The 630-nt window shown below is 59.7% G+C and overlaps 1 protein-coding gene across 1 annotated transcript in view; it reads right to left on the bottom strand.

Annotated features, from left to right (window-relative positions):
• SLC2A4RG (SLC2A4 regulator) overlaps positions 1-630 on the bottom strand; it is a 6,385-nt gene that overhangs the window by 1,879 nt on the left and 3,876 nt on the right. The gene's annotated exons all lie outside the window — the stretch shown is intronic.

Below are 630 nucleotides of genomic sequence, written 5' to 3'. Positions count from 1 at the left end.
ATGCCTGCTTTGCCCGAGAGCTTCCTGCCAGCAAGAGCAGAGGGGACTGTGTCAGGATGGATGGGCCCCCTGGGACCCTCTATCGCTCTCCCTCCCCCCTTGAGGTGTTGGGACCTCCCACCCACAGTGGCCTGCACCCACCCCACGGTGGTTTGTGTGGGGGCACATGAATGGCACAGAGTCTCAGTGGCCCCACCATGCTGGGGGCATCACCAGGTGGAAAGGCATCCACAGGTGTCCCCACACTCTGCAGCACCCTGAGATGCTGCTGACCCCTCCAGGGATCACCCCAGCAGCTGGCTGGAATTCCCCTGGGCATGGCACAGGCAGAGGTGCAGGCAGGCTGCCAAAATGCCACTGCCTGTGCCATGCCAGGGGCAACCCTCCATGCCTGTGGGCAGCACCGTGCCAGAGGGTACTGGCACCTGCATTCTGCCCAGGGACATGGGGATGGCTTGCCTGGGGCCAAACAGTTCCCTGAGGTGGAAAAAAACCTATAAATAATTTAGATTTAAAAAAAAAAAGGCAAGAGGTCAAGAGTACCCAAAATCATTTTGCAAACGGATAACGTGGTGATGCTCCCAGCTGGGAGTCCCCGGAGCTGCCACAGCGGGCCAGCCGCTCACTGCC

Source organism: Corvus brachyrhynchos, unplaced genomic scaffold, assembly GCF_000691975.1.
Source record: "Corvus brachyrhynchos isolate BGI_N302 unplaced genomic scaffold, ASM69197v1 scaffold10, whole genome shotgun sequence".
NCBI lineage: Eukaryota > Metazoa > Chordata > Aves > Passeriformes > Corvidae > Corvus > Corvus brachyrhynchos.
Note: the sequence above shows the minus strand (reverse complement) of the source record. Positions and strands in the feature narration are given on the sequence as shown.